The following is a 23553-nucleotide window of genomic DNA, read 5'->3' as shown; positions in this document are numbered from 1 at the left end:
ATATTTTGCACTGTGAGAATATGGTTTTGCCTCAGCGATAAGAAAGGGAGAAACTGGGACTGGTGTTGTGGAAGAGGTCACCACAGCAATTAAGAGCACTTATCAGATGAAGAACAAAGAGGGAGAGACGGTAGGAGAAAGCAGCTTGTAAAATGGCCACTTTAAGGCTACAGTTGCTCCTCTCTGCCAAATTTGAAGGGCCAGCCCCAGAGAAGTTCATATGGGGTGGAGTGGGGGGAAATCCTATGAACAGGCAAGCTTGCCGTGAGTGAGATGGGGGGGCGAGGCAATTATAAACTAGTGTTTTGAGGCTGATTTTTCTGTATGGTGTGCTGTTATATCACAAAACTTGGACGTATTTACATCCAATAGAGTAATGTTAAGCAAGGAAATTCAGAGCTGATTCATGAGCTCAATATTAGTGACAGAGAGACTTCTAGAGTAGGAAAGTGTGGGAGAGAGATCTCCATATTGATGCAAAATTGATAAAGTTTTAAAGTCTTTACAAACTTGCACTTTTACTAAATATTAATATGTAGCTACAAGAGGATGCTTTGAGCTAAAAAATACACACATTTAGCTAATTAGCATTAATATTTTGTAACAAACAAAAACATACCAGAAGATTTCCCCTTCCAGTTCCCAAGAGCAAATAAGCAGAAACCACGTAAACACTTAGGCGGAAACCTGGTTGTGAAAGGAATGCAGGGTTATGTTATCAGAGCAATAAATCAAGAGGTCAAGTGAGCCTATACCCGCTCCCCTCTCTCCCCGCCAAACACAGGTTTTTCTCTGAAAAGAAAGTGTGTAAGTTTAAACCTACACAAAAAGAATTAGAGAAATATTTATTGAAACTGTTTTTTGTTGTAAACACACTGAAGTCTTCATGCTTTTAACATTTATGGTGGGAAATATTTTACAGAAAATACTGGTTACTTCCCAACTCATGTTTCCACTTAAACGTGAAAACCTTTGCTGTTTCTCAAATGCATAATATGGATATTTGCAAATATTTTGTCTCTAAATGAAAACCTGATATTGTTATGTACAAATACAGCAAGGTCATTTTATCCTAAACTAATTAGCAATGTAAGGAGCTGTTTAGGTAAAGCATATTTATATTAATGGGCAATTAATTAATTTACTGACAGTGTGCAAGCAAACTCTCACCTAATAATGCAGGAAAACAAGAAAATTATGATTTAAAAAATCATCCTGTACAGTCAACAACTTAAGCTAAAGAAAGACTGTCTTTTAGTGAGCGCCAGAAGAATCAACAACTCAATGCATAACTCCTGGTGCACATCAGAATTTATACCCCAGCTGGTGAGGACTAAGGCTCTATGTTGACATGCTCTTAGCCCTCGTCCAGACTAACCCGCGGCATCGGCGGGTTAAAATCGATTGCTCGGGGATCGATATATCGCGTCTAGTCTGGACGCGGTGTATCGATCCCCGAGCGCGCTTACATCGATTCCGGAACTCCATCAATCCGAACGGAGTTCCGGAATCGACGCGGAGAGCCGCGGACATTGATGCCGCGCCGTCCAGACTGGTGAGTACCTCGATTTTAGAAATTCGACTTCAGCTACGTTATTCTCGTAGCTGAAGTTGCGTATCTAAAATCGATTTTAATTCCTAGTCTGGACGTGGCCTTAGTCTTTTACTAAAATCTGAAAGCAGTTGCCCATTGACATCTGAGCTCCGTAACTCATGACTTTCTTTAGCTATTGGACCAAAGTAGTAGCACTTTGAAAGCACACATCTCATCACTTAATGCTATGCCTTCAAAAAGATCATGCTCTTCCAGGTCTCCCTGTTGCTACTTTTCTCTCTTCCATGGTACTGCTATTCTCCTTGAAAGACACTAACTTTTATTGTTGCTCCTGGTGTGCTGATCCTGGGCTAGCAAGAGTATTTAGTTCCAATTCTCATCCACTTCTTGGGAAAGAACCTCCAAAATTTATTTCTATCCCTCTATAATTTTGCATCTTTTCCATAGTCTGGATAGATCCATATTCCTTCAGGCTGGACCAGTTGGCTCTGAAGACTTGTGACATACTAAACTAGATTGTGAGTGACTGTGTTCAACACTTAAAAAGCAACCTTGTAAACGGGCCTCCTATTGCATCTGTATACATACAACTCATCTCTTAAGTATGCTGGAAATAGCTAGCAATTAGCCCAAGTCACCAGAGACCTCACTCATAACTCCATCAAATGACAATGAAGGCAAGTGCAGGTTAGTAGTTCAGCACAATTCCTAAAATATAAATGTTTCTTTCAATGTGAGTGATGAGATCCCATTAAGCTTTGTAGATTAACCTTAGGAGAAAGGATTTTGAAAATAAGGTCATTTATTCAGGTGAATAAATATGGACCAAGGAGTATAGCTTTAAAAAGTCATGGTGAGATATCTGAGGTATTGATGTCAAGTATCAGAGGGGTAGCCGTGTTAGTCTGGATCTGTAAAAGCAGCAAAGAATCCTGTGGCATGCATGCAATACTGATGAAGTGGGTATTCACCCACGAAAGCTCATGCTCCAAAACATCTGTTAGTCTATAAGGTGCCACAGGATTCTTTGCTGCTGAGATATTGATGTATCCCCTATTACCATAGTATTTAAGCTCCTCACAATCTAATGTTTTTATCATCACAGCATTCCTTGAGGTAGTGACATACTATTATCCCTGTTTTATAGATGAGAAGCTGAGGCACAGAAAGACTAAGGCCCAGATCCTCAATGGTGTATGAATTCAATGGGAGTTAGTTAGCTAAATACCTTTGAGGATCTGGGCATAAGTGACTAGCACAAGGATAGCAATGGCAGAGCAGGAATTGGACCAATGTCTCCAACCAACCACACTTGGCCTCTAACCATTTAATCATCCTTCCTCAATATCACACACACACACACACACACATATATATACACACACAGAATTGAAAACCAACATTTAAAACACTGGTGCACATGAAGGCAACTGGTCACAAGCCGCGTCTACATGGACCCTGTATTATCTGCACAGTGTGTGTGTTTATATTGTCAACATATGTTAGCAATATGACTTTTTTGGGGGAGAAACCATTTAAATAATTTCTTGTAATTACTAAGTTGGCATGCACACAATATTAGACATGAGATATTTTTACAGTCCATGGTGCAAATTAATGTAAAGAATGCATCATGTTGATTAAAGAGTGTTGTTTTCCAAAAGAATGAAGAGTTGCTCAGCTAGGAACATCTCCATATTTATGTAACGCAAAAAAGACTGACTTCCAGCAAGAGATTCATACCATACAGATTGTTCCCCAGTTGCAATCTGTACAGTATGTCATAGGTTAACAGGCAGCATGCAGCACACATTTTGAAGATCTGTTGTTCTCACTTTAAACAAGGAAATTGCTTTAATTTTTAAAAAGCTTAAATGGTTGAGTGGGTACAAGAGCATATTGCAAGGATTTCACTTGCGCTTGGCTCAAGCTATTGTCCTGTTAGGTGTCTTAAAAAAAAAACTGTAGAAAGGAACAATACAGCAACAAAGGAAATGTCTTTACTAACAGCTGAATATCATCCCTAGAGAATCTACACTTGCTAAATAAATCTGGAAACATAGTTAGCTGGAAATACAGTAATTATAGGTGCCAGCTGGAAGCAAACAATCATTGATGCAGGCCACCAACTCAGAGGATGTCAGTGGCTTTAAGGTACAAAATAAATTCTCACTTTACTCCTACCTTAATTAAAGAATCTAAGATTTTAGTACCCAGCCTTTTCTCAAAGTGTAATGTGCTGCAAAAAATAACAGCCTCCCACTTGATTAACACTCTCTAGGGCAGGGAATTTAATTATTTTTTTATCTGGTCAGACTTGGTCAACCAGATGTGACTTTCAGTAACATGGTATGGATTTGTCCATATTTCATTGCGAATGTAAAGGCATGTCTGTAAATCAGCAGTAAAGGTGTGCTGTTAAACTGGAGGTTGTAAAATATACATAACATGCACTATATATAGCAAAGGGGGCTTTTGTAGCAGTTCTGTCTTTATGTCAGTAAAGAGAATGATTATGTATTCCTAATCTAGCTAAATTTACAATAAAGAGATGGGCATGTTCCGGGCATGGTCCTCTGCCAAATGCCCAAATCCAAACACCCTGGAACTATCAAGTGTTGGAAATCCAAACCTGAATCCAGATCCAAAACTTACAGCAAGCTCCTATCTTTATAGTGGGCTAAAACAAAACCCTGGATCCAAATACACGTTCTCCCCAATCCCTTGCTGAGGTGACCGAAACTTGGAGATGTATCCACATTGTGGTGGACTCCAGACACACTAGTAAATTATTTATCAGTGGGATTTACATATAATTCTGGAGTTACTGATGATGAATCTAGGGGAGGGTGTGTTGCCCCACTAAGTGGGTATTATTAAATATTTTGTATATGTATTCTTAAAGTTCTAGATGGTTATTCATATGGTTTTTCCAATTCCATATAGTTGTGCCTGCATCAGTAAGCCATTAGAGCCAAACCAATATTCCTAACACACACAACCAGTAACTGTGTGTGCACTAGGGTTCCCCACAGGTGAAAACAATCCTTCTACTGAGTTGTAGAGTGACAGTGGAGCAGGTCTACACATGCTCCTGAAGCCACAGGGCAACAGCCACCTCTGCTGTTGCTTCACCCAGTTCATGGGGAAAATGGCCAGTAAATCCTCAGATAGGGCAGGTACATAATTATTTGAGCTCCGTCTCCAAAGTCTTCCTCCATCCTGGGACACAGGTTGTTTCAGTGAAGCTGTGCTCCATAAAATGCTGGCACTTCCTGAATACTTCATCCTCCCTTCCACCTCCATGTAGTGGAATCACACCAGTTCCAATCCTTCAGGATCAGCTGTGGCCAAGGAAGGCTAGATAGAATGTACCATATCATTCACAATAGTGAATCAAGGACAAACAGCAAGGAAAGCCAGCCTTATTAAACAATCTCCTTTCAAAGACAGAGACTGCCCTAAAGGGACCCCAATTGTGCTGAATATTGTTCTGCTCCAGCTCAATGTGAAGACCACCTCTGCTCATTAAATGGATTTTTCTCAGTCCCTTGGTTACTCTGATAGGACATGTATCATTGGGCTTTTAGGGTGGGCTTTTCAAAAGCACTCAGTGTTGACCTCATTCTAAATTATTTTAAAGTTAATGGAAGTTTCACCATTGACTTCAATGCGAGCAGAGTTAAGCCAATGTTGAAAGTTGTTGAAAATTCCAATGCTGAATGTACCACATTAACCTAAAATGAGAGAACACAAGTTTGCTTTTTTACTGTAAAGTTAAAATGGCTGTCTAACAATTCTATTTTAATTCGTATTGCCTGATGTTCACACAGCAGCAGAATGATAAAAGGTGATGATGGCTGCGTGTGCCTTCACTCCACAATAGGGTTTCCACTTCGCAGCTGCCTAAAAATATAGTTGGCCTTTAACTTGTGGAGGGAGGGAGTTGTATGGCAGTGAACATGGCCACCAAGACGCCATAAGTAATCAATTTCTCTCTCACACATACAGACACACACACAGAGAGAGAAACGGTGTCTTTGAAAAAGGTGGGGTTGGTTCAATCAGGTTTTTTTTTTTCCTCTGAAGAAGCTTTGTGTGTGATTACTGAAGTTTCAAGAAACAAAGCACCTATAACCACTGGTGCAACCCCCAAAGGGAAGTCAGCTGTACTTGTGAAATTATGTCATAAGGCAAGTGACATACTAGAAAACACTTTGCTGCCGTTGCCATTTCATTGCTTGATTGGTCAGAACTGACATGTGATTTATCATCTTCACTTCAGCTGTTAGGATTAAACCTTTCTAAAATGCTGCAGGGCTCAGAAGGATGCTAACTCCGCCACCCTTATCATCTCTTCCTTCAGTTCAGTCATTGCTAATCCAATTATCTTTGTTAGAAGATTCCAAGGCTCCAGATACAACTGAATACAACTATATTGCACCAAACCTTTTGAATCTATTCATACCTTCTACATGGCACAAATAAATGGAGCTAGACTGTATTATCAAATTATTAATGCTGACATCTTGAAGAAGAAACAGATGGAGAAATGATATTCATGTACATGCACATGAGTAAAATGATCCAAAATAAATTATTCTAAAATAAATGATACAATTATAGGCATTGTATTGATAGTCCTGCTCCTATTGAAGTCAAAAGTAAATTTCCCATTGAGTTTAGTGGTGCAGGATGAGACCCTAAACCCTCAATACCTTGGTACTTTAGAGCTTATTGCTTCTGAATATGCTATATCCTGCAAACGTCTCTTGTGCTGCTTAGTGAAACTGGCTCAATTTGCTGTTCTGTTAACTTTTTTGTAGCCGGGTGATTTGGGGCTCAATCCTGCAAGATGCTGAGCAACTCATGGACCCATGCACCTACTGACTTCAGTGACCATCATGGACATTCAGCACCTGTAAAAGTTACTTACATTTAGCAAGAATGAGCCCTTAAGGGTGCAGCAAGGCTGTAGGCTGTGCAGAAATGGGTTTAATACTACATCTGAGATTGTGTATCCATTTGCTCTCCTTTCCGTAGGACTGTATGGACATAAACCAACTCCTACTGAAGTCAATGGAAAGACTCCCATTGATCTGAGTGGGAGCTAGACTGGGGCTGACAAGTTACCTATATGGCACATATTTACAGTGGGGATCAGATAAGAATGGAGATCAAAACTTACTTCTATATTTCCTAGAGTTCCACATGTTAGCCTATTTATTTATTTTTAAAGAAAAACTGTGGGTTTTTGATTGAGAATGCCTTTGTATTCCCCTTTGCAAATTAAGCCAGAAATCATTATGTGGTTAAATTAGTTTCAAGTTACCTAGATTTGGCAGGGGGAGGGGTAGGACAGGAAAAATGAGGAAGGTACGACACAAATTAATTTAAGATCAGTCAAACTCTGCTGCACAAAGCCTCCTACCAACGTCACTGATCTTTTAAAAATATTTTTCCCTGGCCTGTTTTAATACAGAGCTAGTCATTTGTTGCAAAGAAAAGAAAAATAGAAGCAATCTAAAATGACTCCACCAAAACACTAGTTTTGCTGCTGTGATTCACTACCGCACATGGGATATGAGCAGGTGGATCCAGATCTCCACACCTAAGTGGGTTGTTGACAATAGCAGGCTCAATAATACTAAGGACACTTAAGGTTCAACAGTGGCAGTTGTACAATGGGATCATGATCATGATCCTGGTTGGAGCTCTTAATGTGTAATGTGCCTGCTGTGTCATCCCTTAGGAAACTGTAGCATACACACCACTCCATGGCAGGCTAGCTCCATTGGCTTCTGTGAAAGTAGAGCTACGGGTGCTAAGAGGACCACGGACGGCCTGCATTCAGGGAAGTATTGAGGCTGGAGACTCTGCCCAGCCTTTGAATGAGTGAAGCAAAAGGATAGGATTCTTGTATTCCCATGCTTCTTGTGCGCCCACATAATAGCCAGACACAGTATCGTGCTCATTGTACATCTCCATTAGTGTTATATTTTCTGTGTTTTCTTCCTTGGTTTTTTTTTATTAACAACATTAGCATGAAAAACAAAATCTCAGTAGCTCAGGACTTCATCTTTTCATGAAGTTTATTCCTCGCTTGAAGTAATCATTCTCTCCCTTTCCCTTTTGAACTTACTCTTTATTCTGCTCTTTTGGAATATTGTGTATATTATTGTATTTTAATTGTGTATTTTAATTATAATTTTGTTTATAGCCGTGGACAGAAATAGACAGATTCTATTAAAAAACATACCAAAAATAATGTTGCATGGGCTGATCAAAAGTCACACAATCTGAACATTTAGACTGCACACAGTGGAGCCCTGCATCCTTCAGCGCACATCCTAAGGCACACCTGATCATAACACCGGTTAGCTAAGCACATGTGTAAAGTGCAATTATAGACACACAATACATATGATCAATTCCTTGTGATAAGTTAATTTTTCATGCACGTCTGACCATCTGACCCATCCTTTGTCCACGAATCCATCTCCCAAGCATATATCACATACATATAAGCACACCCCACACAAACACATACACGCATAGACTTATCGATCTAAGATGTGGAGTTTATACTGTGGAACATCACATAGTTCTTCTGTATTCTTGCATTTTCCAAGCTGAGTGCTTGATCTTGCAATCTTTGCAATGATATTTCATCAGGCTTTTTTGGTATATATACACACACACACACACACACACACACACACACACACACCAATTGTTAATTTGGAGTTCTTCAGGTAGGACCAAATAATTCAGTGGTTTGGAGGTGGGGTGTTTTTTTGGGGGGGTGGGGGAAAGCAGAATATAACTAAGGGAAAAGTCAAGGCTCTGAAAAAAAATCTACTTGAGCTATTTCTTTTTCTGCAAGGTACTGAAAGAATGAACAAACCATTTCAGCTCAAATATCTGTCTTACTTGTGTGTTTGGGACTGAATTTCTTAAATGTAAACCACAGTTAATGTAACAACATGCAGTAGTATATATTGTATAACAAGCATGATATTCTTGCTTCATTTAGTAATAAACACATTAAAAGGAAATACTGAATCCCATCTTGCAGTCACCAGGATCCATCTTATAGTGCTTGTAAAGGATAGGAGCCTATCTTTCAGTGCCTTCCTCCTACTGGGACAGGCTTTGCTCCTGCTGAACCAGCTCACTTCCTGAGGTAATTCTGTCTGAGCACTCTTCAACAAACTTAGGGAAGCAGCTTCCAGTAGGCTTAGTTGTTTATTTTAACTTCTCTTAACAAAAGAAATCAAAGCTCACACTTTATTCCCTTAAAGCCTATGCAGGATAAGCAGTCCTTTCCCAGATTCTGTCCCTCACAATAATACCTTCAGCAATCCAAAATTCCTGGCATTTACCTCAATAACCAAAGATTTCCCAGTCTCCCTTCTGTCCATTTGGTTTCTAAAACAGTTCCTTTCTACGGTGGTTCCAGTAGCAGTCCTTTGAAAGTACAACCCCACAACAATCTGAGGAGGGGGTTACAGTCTCCCCCCAAGTGTCTTCTTTCATAAGAATCAGTTAATTAAGTTCAGCTCTCCTCTCAGGTGCAGCAGGCAAGGCTAATCAGCCAGGCAGCCAGTTGCAGGTCTCTGACCCCAAAGGAATGGTGTACTTTGTACCTTGATAGAACTTAAAAAATATAAACTCTTCAGGAAAGGGCTGCCTCTTACTATGTGTCTATACAGTGTCAAATACAATGGGGCTAAGATTTTGGTTAGGGTCTCCATCCATAATAATTGTTACTGTAATAACAATAGTGGACTTGTGCAAGTCAATATGAAAGTGAATAAATCGAACACTTCAATTCCCATCAGTTTAAATATTTTTCCTGCAAGTTAGATGCACACCTGCTAAGCAAAAACTACCCTGTAATTTTCCCCCTGTATGTATGCTGCAGTTTTTGCTGAATTCACTCCCTGATTTAAAATAAAAAATTGCTTAAATGGAGACATTTCCACTCTGTGCCAGCAGCTTCCGGAAGCAAAGCAGTATTCTGCACACTTCTGGTTCTGTATAAATAAATGATAATAACATTTTATTACTGCAGTAATTCAGATAGCCTTACTCTGTTGCCAGGTTTAACACTCAGTTACACTAATTCACATCTGCCCTGATTCCCTGTATGCTCCTCCATACAGTGTCTGGTGATAACAATTCTCAACAGATAGAGGGTCCTGTTCATTCTCATCAGGAATAAGTTAGTGGTTAGTTCTTCAAGTCCGCACCTGGCTCTCAGCAGGACATCCAGCACTCTCACACTTTTCAGCCCTCTCTGGATTTCAACAATCTCAGTTTTCTTGTGCCAAAAATTTCTTTTGTTCCTTTCTGCTTTCCAGATGGATAATTATGTTATGCTCATTTTTTTTTGTTTGTTAATTTAACCCTCAGATCTCAGATATCATTTTCATTGAAGTTTCAAGTAGAGTGCGTTCCAAGTCTGAATCAAGATCCTAGACCCAGTCACCCCCAAATTTCAGGGGTGTCTACAATCCAGATTTGGATCCAAACATTACACGTGACTCTGACTTATGGAATGGACTGAAACAAAACTCTGGTTCGAAGCACTAATGAACATGAAAGCGTTCCAAATACAGATCTAGATCAGAATGTTGGGCCTTGCATCCATCTCTAGTCCCAAGGAAATGAAGAATATTTTTGTGTCATTCTGCTTAGGTCATAGAACCATGGGAAGTTTTAATATACTACAACTATACAATAATACTATACAGTAGATTGTACACTATATTGTATTAGTGGGGCTGCCACTGTAGGTCTGGCCAGGAGTGTCAGATTTGATTCCCTGAAGTATTGCAAGTGGCATCTGGGATCTGGTTATGTGTGTTTTCTCTTTTTTTTTCCTCCCAATTCTTGGCCAAGATTTTTAAAAGTGACTAGTGATTTTGGGTTTTGGGTGTCTGAGTTTTTGGGTGCCCAACCTGTGGCATATTAAAGAGACATGATATTTAGAGAGCAGGTGCTCAATTGAGCTGGTTTGGAATTTTCTGATGAACCATTCTCTCTCCAAAAGGTGCCAATTGTCACTATTCATGAAACAGGATTGATTTTGACAAATCTCCTAACTAGAAAAAAATGTGAGTAAAAACATTTTGAAATTGTTGAAACCCTGTATTTTTACATTTTCAAACTTTTAAGTTTCAGATTCTTAGTTGAAATGATTTTTTGTTTTGGAATTTAGGTAAATATGCACTAAAAATAATGTAAAATGTCAACATTGAAACAAAATATTTCAAAATTATCTAAGTGAAATGTTTCATTTGACCAAAACTGAATCTTTTTTAAGATATTTGGTTTGTGAAAATGTTTGAGAGCTTGACTTTTTGCCCCACTTCAGGATGGGAAAAATAGTTTTGTATCTTAAAAATGTTTGTGGGACAGAAAAATTGTTTCCCTACCAACTAATATGCAAATTGTGGGCACCAGACCACTAGAAACTGAATTAAAGCCACTGAATTGACATCCTATAGCATCAATTTTAAATCACTCCTAACCTGGGCTGGATTCAATCTGGTGACATAATCCCACCAAGCTCTAGTGCTCAGCACTTTCTGAAAATCAGGCCTCTTCAAGGTTGGTTGCCTAAAAACTGAAGCACTCAATATTATTAGTCATCTTTGAAATGTCTCATTTCATGACTCAGCTCTTCCCAGCTTCAACTGGGACTGAAGAACTTGGAATATCACCAGAGAGACTGTTGCAATATTTCTAATCCAGTCAAAACCAATAATTACATAAAATCTTGTAGAAGATCCTATTTTGTCCTGATTTATTTCTAGACTGAAGAGGTTCTGTTAAATATAGACAAGCTACCCAAACCTTTGATTTCCTCTTCAAATAGAGCAGCAGCCTGGAACGTTTTGCTCTTTGCCTGTTGCTGCCAGGAATCTATTTCCTCGTGGCCCTGCTGCTTTCTGTCCCTCTCCAGATATTAGTGTGTTCCAGACTATATTGAATAAATTTCCATTACCGCACAATTGTAGTACAAACCAAGGGCTCTTATCCCCCTCAAATATAACTAGTCTTCACACTTATTTACCGAGGATTAGATTGTGACACCAGGACACTGCCTGTGGCACTGTGTTGCTGCACAGGAGCATCTCATGGAAGGAACTGTGACTCAGGGAGACAATTCCATCCCTGCTCCCCTGTTGCTGCAGAGGGATCGCAATTAGCTGGTGCCCTAGACTGAGAGAAAATCATTAACCCTGTCTGCCCCTGTGTGTTAATCCAGCTGGGCTGAATAGTTCATTTCCAGGAATGGCGTCAAGTGTCTGCCCAGTCTGTACTCTTCCCTGCCCAACTAATCTGGTGTGCATGGCCCACACAGCCCAGCACAGCCAGACCCAAGGTCTGAGAAGTCTACTCACAAGCAAATGAGTAATTTTGATTTGGTCTAATACTCTTTTGGAGCTGTGCTGCCCAAATCATAGTCTAGTCTTGAGTTATTGCAAAATACTGTCAAAATTCTGGGCAAGCCAGTGGTAACTGCACACAAGCTTGTGGAAGCTCTGTTGTATTACACTGAGACAAAGTCATGCATACAAAAAAAAGATACTGCTCTTACTTACAGCAGGACAAATTAACTGAAGTCAACGTATGAGCAGAATTTGGACCAGTGTCTTGTATCACTACAGTATTAGGTTAGCTGCGTTATGTATCACTCAACGAAATCAGTTTTAGTTACATACCATACTGAATGAATTCCAGTGAAACAATACAGTCCATTTAAGCTGAGCAATGCAAAACCATTATAAAATCCCATCTACAAACTTGGAGGCGAAATATTGCATTAATGTAAGTATTTCTTTCAGTACTGCTGTAACTTGTACTCGAAACTTGTGTTACAAGGTTAATTTTGTTGAACAGCTATCAGCCTGGCAGCAGTAAGTCATTTATCTGACTTGGGCCAAGCACGCAATGTGAGCCTTTCGCGAATGCATGTAGAGAAGTGATGCCTTACGATTTAAAAGATGGAGTCAATGCACTGTCTTTGCACAGACTGTGCATTAGATCAGACAGCAAATTAGATATTGATAGAACTATTCTGAACAGTCAATAAGCTTTCTGATGATTGATATCTTTAAGCTGGCTGGTAATATCAATGTCAGCATTTGGAAACTAGAGAAAGAAAACGTAATGTAATAGTCTCTTTGTGGAATCCTTAAGTGTAATCCAAGCTCACATACCTAGCCAATAATTTAGGCACTGGGGTTGCATTGAGTTCTTTTTCTCAGTAACAGGAGTGAAAGAAAATTAAAACTTCATCCTTTTCCTTTGTGTGCCAGTGCTTCCCATTCTAAAGCAGTCTTGGGGAGGATGGGTGAATGGAGAGAAGAGTGGTGAAAGAAAATGTCAGAAAAGCAATTAATCTAAAGAATACAAAATCAGAGAAAATAGGATACTCAGATGAACATTGTGCATTCAGAAACTACAGACAGACATAGAAACAAATTGTGCCTCCCCAGATCATGATAAGTGATGCCTTACCCTGCAAGTTGTCCCACTGATTCCAGCATAAATGTTTGCAGAGTAAGATATGATGGGTTGTGAGGAATGATAGATAAATTGGGGCCAAAATGTTTTCTGCTGTTTAGTCAAGGAAAGTAACAGATTAAAGAAAAAAGGTGTTGCAGTTTTTATAAAATATGGCCAAGATTTTCAAAAGTGACTTGTGATTTTTGGGGAGTCAATTTAAGAGACCTTAAGAAACTTGATTTTCAGAGGATGGGTGCTCTGCTCTATCTGAAGGTGGAAACCAACAATAACTAGTCACTGTTCAAAAATATGCCTCATCCTGATAAAGCATTTTTAGCATTAATTTCTCCCCATCTCCATTCTTTTGTCTCTTAAATTCAGTAGTTACCCCTCCCTATCTTTTAACTAATGGCCATTGTGTTTGTTCACAGCACCTTCATCTTGATGGCTGGGATCCACAATGGCCTATGCACTGAAACTCCTAAATTTTAGATGACTAGGCAGCCAGTGGAAGCCATAAACCCTGGGTTAGGCACCTAGGCTCCCTATACAAAGAATGTGGAGAGAAGTGCCTAAGAATGGCATCGACAAAGGCAAGCGTGCTAGGCAGGGAGCCATCTAAGTTAGCCAGTAGCAGATGCTGACAAAAGGGATGCATCCTAAGCTGTGCCCCTCTCGCTAAGTTAAGCACCTAAATCCAGTCCAGAGAAAGGTGCCTAATTTTGCTTGGGATCCACAGTCAGGAACCTTCTCCTGGAGTCAGGCTTCTTAGGCACCTAAACTGTCTCTTGTAAAAGCAGTAGCGGTGCATGCCTAAGGCCCAGAGCAGATTACCATTTTGTGCAGCCTGGGGCCAGAGCAAGTGGGGGCCCCTCCCCACCCCTTCTGCCTACAGTCCCTCCCGCTCCCTCTCCATGTGCCTGCTGAGGAAATGGTTGGGGTGTGGGGGCTTGCCCTGACCCCCTCCCTCCCCACACACATCTGTCAGGGTGCAGGGGCTTGCCTGATGAAGAGAGATGAAGAGTTCCCCATATACCAGGTGAGTACCCCCCCACACACTCTCTCTCACACGCAGTCATTGCCACACTATTGTGGGCCCAATGCATATCCCGCAATCTAGTGATTAGAGCACTCACATAAGATGTGACAAACCCCTGTTCAAACTCTGTCTCCTCCTTGGCTAGAAGGGAAAATTAAACCACTTCCCACGTGACTACACTATGCTAAAGGCTATAAGGTTGGCCTCCTTTTGTGTAAAGTTAGGGTTGCTCAGAGCATAACTATCAGCTCAGACCCTGTAAGCGAGCTAGGTATTGCCCTGTGTGTGTACCTTCAGCTGCTTTAAAGATCACACTGGGGCATGGGCATGAGAAAGGCATCCAGGCTCCTGTCAAAGAAAAATAAATGAGGTGGCAGTACAGCAGGAGTTTTGTGGATTGTAATAGCATCTAATCCTGGGCCTTAGGCACCCCAATGGCTCAGGGCCAACATAAAGAAACATAAAGGTGGTGCTGTAAAAAACATGCAGATTCTGTTTAAATTACCTCAGTGATATCTAGGCTGAAAATGTAGTTTCCAATTAGTCATCAAGTAAATTTCACTTCACTTTCTCTAAAGTCTAGACTCTAGAGGATGAAATTTAGGCCAGTTTAGAAGCCCTTTCCTTCAATTGATGAGCAGTTATTTGTACTTTTAGTCTCATTAAAGTCAGTGAGATTACTCCTGGGTAACTGCTCTATGTTGTGAGTAATGCATTCACAATCTGGCTCTTAGAAAATGAAAATGGAAAAGACGACATGTCTGACAGATTATATATTCTGTGAATGTGGTCCATAAGGATTACTAGGTTATTCATCAAAGGTTCACATTTAAATCTGTGACCTTTCTCATGTACAGTTGCGTACAGTGTCTGGGATGAGGGGAGGGAATTTTAACTCCAGTAGCCAATACAACTGTGGCTGCTTGGATCCAGAGGTAGATTGACCCCCCACAAGTAACCAGTCAGGGTGCCTGGATTCTTTGAAGACTGCCATTGGCTGCTGGAGTTAATGGACTTAATTTTGATCTCACTTAGCTGGTTTTACACCAATGTAACTGTGTTGACTTCAGTAGAACTACTCTTGATTTACACTGGTGTAAGTGAGATTGGAATCTATCGCTGGATCAGGTACTGTATCCAATTCACTACTTTTTTAGTATCTTGTCGAAACAATTTGCTTGGATGATCTGGCAACTCTCCCTCATCACCATTATGCCAGCCCAAGACAAAGGCTTTATTTTATTCCAGTTCTTCATTTGTACATATGTAATTTTCACAGCAGTCTATTGGACCAGGCCAGTGGCATCCTTCCTCCTGCATTCTTATGAGAAATATACCCGAGTCACAATGTTTGGATCTGGATCTAAACTGTCCCCAAGTTTTGGCAAATGTAAAACTCCAAAGGTTGAGACTTGAGTGAATATTTAATTTGTATTGGTCATACATATGTGGTGCGTTACCTGATGTTTTAGTTCAGTACAGTGGGGCAGTTGCATTGTGTACACATTGCAAAAAAGTGGTGTGCAAAATATATTCTGTATCAGTGGGATAATACAAACCTTTTATAAAGGCATTTTTAAATAATGGGACAGAGAGGGCAGGATCTATGTTTAATGTTCTGAAACAGCATGTTGTATGTACTGCACACTATCTGTTCATTACTATTATACTGACTACCTCCTGTTCTAATACAAACTTAATGAACAAACAGGCACTGTGGTATATTAAGGAGAGCTGAAGTACATGTGTGGGAAAGAAAATAAAAAGAAATCTGCTGAGAGAGGAAATGAGAATAATAGACATTTTGTGAGTCCTTTTCCCACACACCCACATACCACAGTAGAAACCATGGTAGACTAAGAGGGATATTGAAATTAAAGAAAATAATAAATGAACAAAATCTTAACAGTTCACTAGGGATTGTGAAGAACCAGAACTAGAAAAGGGCTCAGAGGAGTATAATTAAAGGAAAATTCATCCTTTTTTTAGTGTTCATATTTTTAAAAGTTTTTGGACAAATTTTCAGCTGGTGTAACTAAATTGGGGCAGCCCCATTAAAGGAACTATGCCAATTTCCATCAGCTCCAGATCTGGCCATTTATGTTCATAGTAATATCAAAGCAAAAAACGAAACATAGTAGAAAGGGTTAGCCCTTGTATCTGTACTTGCTTCTGCAAGCCTTGCTCCTGGTCAGCTCCTCCACAGCTCCAGCCCAGATCCTGACCTGCATCCAGCCTTTTCCCTATCCTGTTCCTGCCTTGCTCCAGCCTCAGACCCAACGCTGTTCCTGCCTTCCCTGACTCCGGATGGTTCTACCTCAGCCCTGAAGTCAGAGTCCGAATACCTCTGGCATTAGGACTCTGACTTCAGTTCCAACCCTCAACTCTGATTCAAGACTTTGACTGTCTCGCACCTTGGCTTTGGCATTCGGACTCTGACCACTAGGCCTGACCGCCTTAGGCGTGGCCCACTGCCACAGTGTAGGTTATGCATATTTAAACCTGACATTTTAGAACATCTGCCACCCCTAGTGGTAGAACTGGAACTAGACAAGAGACACTATAACTGGGTCCTCCACACCACCAAAGCTTGGCATAGGGACTGCTTGAGAGGAAGGAGTGTCTGCCTCAAGAGCAATGTCAGAAAGTGCTTGTGCACCAATATTCACTACAAGGAGGGTCTTTTGCACCAATCTTGTGTGAGTTTATGTCAGAGATCACTTTGGGGCAATCCATAGATTAGCTGAAGGAGGGGCTATGCATCCATGGTTACACATTTACATGGACTCAATACTCCTGGCAATTTGTGCTGAGGAACTATTTTAGCCCATTATTTGAGTCCAGTGGATTGGGGATGGTGTGCTGCCCTTCCAACCTCTGGAACAAATTGGTGGCAAGTCCTTTCTGAGTGGGGCCCTATACTCTGGCTTTTAACCCCCACCTTGGTACAGCAGAGCCCAGATTTGTTAACCTTCAGGGCACATGGCAATGTGCATCTTTCCTCTGGAGATGTTCAGGTCCTGATGGGTTGTGGGCTATCGTTCTGCTTGAGGGATTATTATGAGTCATTATGATTATTAGCATTGAGGGGCAAACTTCTGGTGACTTGGGTGGTTTTTGCATTATTGTCAGAGCATCTAGTACTGGGGATAGACATTCTAAAAGAAATCAAAATACTACTTCGACTAAGTGGCAGAGGGAGGAATAAAATTCACAGCTGCCTGGCTCCTGAGCCAATGATTCTTCCACTAGACAACATTGCTTTTGGGGAAAATTGTTGCTACTTCTCTTTGCTGCTTTTTCAAAATCCATGAGTGTGAGTTATTGGTTGGAAGCAGATTTTTCTGTTTTTCAGAGACATTCCAATTCAAGAACATTTTGCACACAGCTTTGTGGAGTACTTGAAGATCACGAAGTCACTCCAAATCTGACTATTTTGTAAAGTTAAAAGGGGAACATTTTGTTTAATCTCTCTCCCAAAAAACAAACAACTTTTGGTTACAAATATGTCACCTTGCTCTATTATATAGCATGAGGAGAGTCAGAGAAAGTCAATTTAATTTGTACAAATGTCACCTCAGGGAAAGAGTGATCTCTTGTATATCTGAAACCCTCCTGAATAGGTGGAGCTGTTTTATTTCATTTCTCTGTGGTTTGAGTGCATTACATTTTACAGTTCTTCAAAACCACTACAAACCCGATGGGGCCTTTTCTACTTTTCGTCTCTTTTGTTTCTCTGTTGGAATGCAACTAAAAGACTTTACATTGCCTTTAACTAAAGTCAAGGATATTTACTCTGATTTGTCCGTCTCCTATTCATCTCTCAGGAGGAAACCAAAATGACTACTACCTGGGCTATCTTGCAAAGGGGGAGGGGCGACATGGAACAAGGAAGGGCTTGTGGTATTCAAAAATCTCTTCTCTCTCCAGAAGATAGACAGGGCAGTCAATGGATCCAAGACAGAGCCTTTCCCAGTCTTCCTTGGCTGCCAAGGCAAAGTACATTGGACAAATCCTTAAGGCTCTGAAAAGGAAGTGGAAGACAACCTGCCAAGCCACTCTGGGAAAAAAATGAAAGTTGCCATGAGACAAAGAGCTACTTTTATGGGGAAACTGTTCAAATGTGAGTGCTCAATGGTAGGCACCTAGATAAGTGGCCTGATTTTCAAAGCACTCACTGGCTCTTTACCAAGGAAAATCCGGTTACTTATTTAGATGACTGAATATGGATTTAGGTGCCAAATTTTAGACACTAAAATTGTGCCTTATGGCTTTTTAGAAACAAAGGAACTGGGGGTATAAGAAGAGTAACTAAGACTGTAGAAGGAAGCATACCTGGTTAATTTTATGCATTATGCCTTGCTCCCATCAGAGTATCAGGTCACGGCAATGACAAATTTCCCTAGGGAGATATGTTTTGGAGGCAGCATGGACTTGCCTTCTTCTAAGCACACTTGGATACTAAGCTGCCAAATTATGACTGCCTTTTGCAAAGGAACAATGGAGGAAAAAGATCTTTTGTTCACTCATGCAAGAGCAGCCATAATGCTCTATAAGGGCCAGATCTTCAGCTCATATAAATCATCATAGATCCACTGGATCTCAATGGTGTTTCACCAGTTTACAGCTGAGGAGCTGGTCCATGTGTTTTCAAGTCCAGTCTGCATGTGAATTCCTGCCACTCCACCTTCAGATTAGTCCATTAAAAGAGGAAGGAAAACAACAAAAAATTCAGTGAAATCTCACTCAAGAATATTGTCACTGACAATTATGTCAGCAAAATCACTAACCCTCTCACCAAGAAGCACACAAAGAAAATTGAAGTGATCGATTGGACAAGACATTAGTGCCAAGCTCCAAGAAAAATAATTGCACTGCTTATAAAGCCACATGTTCAAAAGTGATCAGTTAAATAAGCAGACTGGAGGGAAATGTTGGGGAAGGCTGATTTTAAGTCCCCATTTCATATTATCTAAGGTAGCAAACACACCAAGGAACTTAATGTGCTGTATACACCTGTGTTATTGTTAGGGTCTTGTTTTCTGTGTTCTGCCCTGTCACAGAGTTTGCTGGCTCTTTAACAGGGTTGTGCCTAAGCCTCACCTATGCTAGGTGTAGCTCACCTCCACGGGTCAAGGGAATGAATCCAGAGGTCATGTGATGGGAACATGAAACTCAGAATTTGCCTGATTTCACTCAGAGAGGTCCATTTTCATTAGTTTTTGGGGTGTTGGTGAGTGTAAGTCTCTAGGGAGCCTTACACTAAGGGTTGTGAGACAGCTAGGGAGGCTGTATGGATGCTTGCGTTTCCTTTTAAACTTTATGTTAAACTTCACCCCAAGTTGGGGTGTTATTTGACTCATGAAAGCAGAGGTGAAGTTAGAAAGGACCTCAAGCGGGAGAAACTGAGGCAGCAGACATGGTCAGAAGCCAAGCTGTGTAAGTCCAGGCTGTGCGCCCTCTCAGGAAGGGGAGTTATACAGACCTTTCTAGAAGAGAAGGACAATGTGTGCTCTTTCATGAAGACTGCACATTTGCTCTTTGTTTTGTTCTTTTAATGAAAAATAAAGGCCATTTTGACTTAACATGTACGTGGCGGGGGCAGTTCTGCATGAATTCTCAGAATGAATGTCTGGTCACCTGTGCCAGATAGAATTTGATGAGCAGGGGAATACAAAAGGATCTTTATACCATTAATCTTATTTGTGATACGAGAAAGTGCTAGAAGCCAGTAACACATTAGGAGAGTACCACATTCTCTCTCTAACTTTGCCAAAATTCAGCCAACTGAACTGCAATGTGATATGCACGATCTTATACCAGAAAAGATTTTATTTGGTAAGGTTTGACCATGGGCCTAATTTTAGAGGAGGTAAGGAAGGATATTTCCCCCTCCCCCATTTATAACTTTGTGGAAGGGGAGAAAACAATGTCTCTTCACACCCCAAGGGTTAACTATCCAGAAAGGGGAAAGTGGTAGAGTGGAGGGTCTGTAGCTGCTTTGCACAGACCACTTTCTCCCTCCTGCTACTGCCTGCCAATCAGTTAATTAGCTGCAAGGTTTCAATAGGCAGAAGGCATCTATTGATTCTCAGGGGGATGGGTGGGCCCAAGCCCACCCACATCTAAAGGCCCTAAGGGGAGGAGCTACTGGACTCAGACATCAAGAAATTCTGGAGGACAACAAATGAAAAAACGGAGACAGGATTAAGAGTGACAGGGTCAAAAGCAGGGATCCAGAGAGGGCCACCTTGGCCAACGCAAGGCGGAGACTGATGAGAAAGCATTGGAACTTCATGGGAGCACAGATAGGGTGTGTATATATGTAAAGGTGCAGGAGAAAGTGTAGCCAGAACCGGAGAAGGTGTTTCTGAAGGAGCCGTAAAAGGGGCTGAAACCTGGTGCACTTGAGGTAGAGGTGCACCAGGGTCTCCCTCTTGTCACAGAAGGGGCAGGTGGCGGGTGAGGTGGTGAACCATGCCAGGTACACGCCTGTGCTCACAGCTCCATTAAGGAGCTGCCAACTGATATCCTCAATGGGCTATGGGACCAGGGTGGAATACAGACTGGCCCACCAGGGCTCCTCCTCCTCCACAGCTGGCAGATGGCCCCACCAATTGGTGGGATATGGGGGTGAAGGAAGCAAAGGGCCTGGCGCAAGAGTGTGTACAGATGCTTCCTAGGCTCAGGTCACAGGTGTGCCGGCTGCATGACCTGCAGCCAGCCCAGGTAATGCAAAGGAGGTGGCTGGGGAGGCTTGTGGGGCAGTAGGCAGCTGCAGCAGTCTGCAAGCAAGAGTTAGGTCCAATCTGCTGTGCAGGTAGAGATCTAGAGCTCAGGTTCCTCTTTGGAACCAGCTCAGCTCTTGCCCTGCTGGCTGTATCTTTCTAAAACAGGATGCATGGGATAGGGCAGCAGTTTCTCCTTCCTCTCCCATAGGGAGACAGTTGCAAGCGATACAGATGTGCGAGGGATGTATGAAGGGGGGAGACTATATGGGGGCAGTAGTCACAAGGGTTGAGTGATGGGCAGTAGAGAGATCTTGGGGAAAGAGAAAAGAAGCTGGAAGGATTTTGGAGAGGGGCAGCAAAGCAGGAGAAGAGAAAAGGGGGAAAGCAATGGTGGTTCTTATAGAGGAGACTGAAGGAGGAGCTGTAGAAGGAGTTTATGGGAAATAGAGGCATCTGGGAGGACAGTGTAACCCACTGGAGTCTGTGTGTGTTACAAGTCCCTTGTGTGCTGCTCCACAGAGAATATGAGTTACAGCCGCAAGCTACAGAGCCTTGGCTGTTTAGCTCAAACTATAGCAGCTTATGCTATGAGCTCTGGAGGTCTCTGGGGTGGCCAGCCAAGATGGCAGCTGGCACAATTGCCCATGGGAAGAAGTCTGAAGAAGAAAGGAGAGAGACTGGCAGATTTAGTATGCTGGGTTTCTGCTGTCTCCAGACTGCTGCAGCATGGGACAGGAGCCAAACAAGGTCTGTATCACAGGAAGAGGGCAAAGTGCCAGAGCCTGTTTGTTTTTTAATGGAGGTTGGGAGACAGTAACTTGATAAATCAGGAACTATCCAATTTTCCATAAGGGACACAGGGAACTAATACATTCTTTTAGCATTGTTAAAGGTGTAAGACATTCTGTTGGCTTGGAGAACAGGATGGGCTTGGAGAACAGGATGGGCAGAGTTAAGGTTCTTTGGGGGTACCTACCTTCATTTTGTATTTCCATACTTTCTAGTGCTTGTAGAGGGTTGTGAGTATAACCTTAACTTTGACTTTCCAGGCCTTCCAATTTTTTAAAGCAGTGTTGTTTTATTATTTTCCCCATTAAGTTGTTGATATGTATTTAAAATTTTGATTCCAGTTTAATAATTTACTTCTTGTTTTTGGTCTGGTTATCTATGAGAGATTGATCACCCATCTGCTTTCTCTAAGGATTAGTTCTTTCATAAGGAAGGAAAATAATACTTGTTTAGTTGCTTGCAATTTCTCCAGAGTGGCTATTTTGGATCTGCAATTCTTCATGAGAACAAATAAAACACTGCATGAGGGATGTTTGGTTTAAGTCTGTCCACCTGGGTGGTCCAGATGCCAAAATTTTAGCGTGGTTGAGAGAGAAATAATGGTCTATAAAGTGCACAGCAATCAATAAGACAGGAATAATAAATCTGTTTTCAAACCATTTTGAAGGCTTATCAATCCTTCTGGGTTTATTTGTTTGGTTTTGCTGAATAAGTTGTTTTCAAATCCAGTAGTTAAGATGAGCATGTTAAATTGCTACAGATTTCTATAATTCACAGTTAGATTTTCAAATTGCTTTCTCAATCACTTAAAAGAGAAAGGTTTTATCTTGCTTTCTCATTCTTGTTTACAGTGAACTATGGTAGTGTCAAATGAGTGTCACACAAACAGGAATACATAACAGGAATCAAACTTAGAGATAAACAAATAGAGGAATGTAAACAGAAACTAAACATTTGGAACATTGGAATAAACTACACTAGATATATTAAATATCATACACAATAACTAAAATTGCCAGCAAGTGATTACAAGTTGTGGTTTCTCTGGGTTCTGTTCATCTCTTCAATAAGAAACAAACCTAAAACTGGCTGCTGATTGTCTACTGTTTTGATAACATCTAGATCAGATCATCAATGTACAATGAGAATGGCTAATGCCATGGGGTAGATCCCTGAACAGGACTATTTTTTTGATCTTGCTCTGATCAAACCCTTGAAATTCATTCCTACCTGCTCCTGCATTGTTTCTTGCATTTTTATCCTGCTTCCACCTGCAAAAAACCTTAAAACCTGCAAATCCTGCAAGCAAAACTTGCTTTACACTGCTGAAATTCTATTTATGACAGACAAAAGTTACAGCGTTTTCCTGCAAATTACCGTGGTCTGGTTTTTTTGCCCACTTGATCCCACCTGCAACAAAGTATGACCCATGGTGCCCAGGCTCCAGCAGTATTCAGAGACTGAGGGCCTGGTTCCACCAGTGTTTGGGGTGGGGTTTCTCCCTCTACCCCACATGCTGCCCTCCACACACCTCCCCCGAGTGTCTCCCGGCCCCCACTTGCTGCCCCTGCGTGCCTCTCCCGGGCCCCAGAGTGTCCCATCCTCAAGCTGGTGGCTGCCCCCAGGAGCTGAGCTCCACTCTTCTGGCTCCCAGCATCAACTACCATCGTAGGGTCCTAGCGACCCCCATCCAATAGTGCCAGGGCAGGCTAACCCTGCCCTTCCACCTCGGACCCTTCCTTTTTACAGCAGGACACTGCACCAGCACAGGGGACACCCTCCCTCCCCGTCCCCCATCTAGATTCACTTCTCCTGCCCCACACTGGGCAAGGGGCAGCCCCACCCCCAGTAAGGCTACAGTGAGGAGCAGTAGCAGGGGAGGATGTGATGGCAGCCCCCCTCCCAGCACCCACCAC

The sequence above is a fragment of the Gopherus flavomarginatus genome, chromosome 3 (assembly GCF_025201925.1).
Source record: "Gopherus flavomarginatus isolate rGopFla2 chromosome 3, rGopFla2.mat.asm, whole genome shotgun sequence".
In the NCBI taxonomy this organism is placed as follows: domain Eukaryota; kingdom Metazoa; phylum Chordata; order Testudines; family Testudinidae; genus Gopherus; species Gopherus flavomarginatus.
Note: the sequence above shows the minus strand (reverse complement) of the source record.